This window comes from Oratosquilla oratoria, chromosome 33, assembly GCF_046742065.1.
Source record: "Oratosquilla oratoria isolate Oo_2021 chromosome 33, ASM4674206v1, whole genome shotgun sequence".
Lineage (NCBI taxonomy): Eukaryota > Metazoa > Arthropoda > Malacostraca > Stomatopoda > Squillidae > Oratosquilla > Oratosquilla oratoria.
The window spans coordinates 21,403,065-21,405,564 of NC_134809.1; positions in this window are offsets into that span (position 1 = coordinate 21,403,065).

Here is a 2,500-nt window from a genome sequence, read left to right on the forward strand (position 1 = left end):
TCGATCGGTCGGCGACCATATAAAAAAGTAGAGAAATGGACAATACATTTTGTAAAGACTAAAAGGTGAGTAATAAGAAACAGAATATTAAAAAGGGGGTGTAATGCTGACAATACGAGAGGGAGTGGTTGTTGGACACTGGACACTAACTACCAGCGACTTCCAAAGACTACCTGCAACTGGTCGGCGACCTACCTGCAACTGGTCGGCGACCTACCTGCAACTGGTCGGCGACCTACCTGCAACTGGTCGGAAACCTACCTGCAACTGGTCGGAAACAGGTCGTAAGCTTAGTGTAACTGGACACTTAGGCGTCCGCGGATACCACGCAGTTGATTTCGATCGCTAATGTGAAACTGCAGGAGAGCTCTTTATGATTCTATGAAGTGATGCAGCTTGTCTGGTTTCTATCGTTTATATATTTTACTCAAGTTGCCTATTAGGATATTCATACAAAATAAATCTTAAAACTACTACCGATTACATTCGATCAACATTATGGTGGAATAACTAGTTTCATTAAGTTAACATAGCAATAGAAATAAAAAAAATACAAGAAGGATAAAAGCACAAATAAAAACAACAACATAAGAACGTTTTTAAATTTAGCGTGTACAATGCACGGTGTCATTGTATCATAATGGAATATTTTGCCACCGCCTTTTTCCCGGTAACAAGTAAACAAGGCATATGAATTCATACTTACAAAATTAATTATGCGTTTTACATAAAAATATTGAATTTACATCTGTTACGTGAACAACAAACATATGTGTTTACATTTCCACTGAATAGATGCATCGAAAAACGTTTTTGAGGTAGTGTCATCACGTCTCTGTCTCGTGACAGAATTTTATGCAACAGGAGACACCACTGTTTATGTTGAAAATGATGATGATGATGGTGGTGATGGGTGGGGGTGATGGTGAGGGTGGTAATGATCATAATCATGATGATTATACTACTGCTGCTGGAGTTGTGATGATGGGTGAGTTGTGATGATGGATGAGTTGTGATGATGGATGAGTTGTGATGATGGATGAGTGGTGATGATGGATGAGCTGTGATGAGTTCTAATAATGAGATATGGTGTTGAATTGTGATAATTTATTATGTGATGAGTTGTGATGAATTATGGTGATGAGTTATGGTGATGGATTGTGATGAGTTATGGGGATGGGTTGTGATGAGTTAAGGGGATGGGTTGTGATGAGTTATGGGGATGGGTTGTGATGAGTTATGGGGATGGGTTGTGATGAATTATAGGGATGAGTTGTGATGAATTAGGGTGATGAGTTGTGATGAATTAGGGTGATTAGTTGTGATGAGTTATGGTGATGATCTCTGATGAGTTATAGTGAGCTGTGATGAGTTATAATAATGAGTTGTGATGATGTATGATAATTATATATTGTGATGAGTTATGGGGATGGGTTGTGATGAATTATAGGGATGAGTTGTGATGAATTAGGGTGATGAGTTGTGATAAATTAGGGTGATTAGTTGTGATGAGTTATGGTGATGATCTCTGATGACTTATGAATTGTGATGAGTTATGGTGAGCTGTGATAAGTTATAATAATGAGTTGTGATGATGTATGATAATTATATATTGTGATGAGTTATGATGATGATGATGAGTTATGATGATGACGATGATGATGATAAGTTATGAGAGCTGAAATGTATACATACATTCAGCATTCACCCGCACCCATACCACCCTTATTCGTCTTGGGTCCTTTGTAAGCGAAGAATCATCTTTGTCCTCTGCCACTTGCTTGACACCAGAGGCAATACAACAAGAAACAGCAACTCCACGGAAAGGTCCGATAGCAGAAGCTTGTCTAACTCCACTTCATTACATAAAAAAAAAAAAAAAAAAAAAAAAATATATATATATATATATCAAATTTCCCTCATCCACTTTTGCACCCAATGAACACTTTTTACAGGATCCATCTACCTCCTCCAGTCTTTAAGAACCACAATGGATATAAGCTTACATACTTTTTTGAGTTATCCTAGGCAATTATAATTGTTATTTCGAACTATGTGTTCTTTTCATTATCTGCACTTCATGTGTATTGATTCATTGCCAAATAAAATTATTGATATTATTATTATTATTATTATTATTATTATTATTATTATCATTATTTATTATTTACCATTTATTATTATTATTTATTGTTATTATCTATTATATTATTATATATTATGTTATATATTATCATTTATTTATCATGTATTACTTATCAATTATTATTTATCATTATTATTCCTTCAACTGTACTCCCTTCGCTTCCACATTTAACTTTTTTTTCTTTTACCAGTTTCTCTTCTTACTTGCCATATGCCTAAACCCATTCAAAAATAGATTAACCTTTCATGGCAACTGTAAAACTTGTCCAGTCCCTTCCCCTTTCCAAATACATACACGCACAGACATAAATTTAAAGTAGTCGAGCTCGAAGCTATTTCATTACAACGTCGAAGA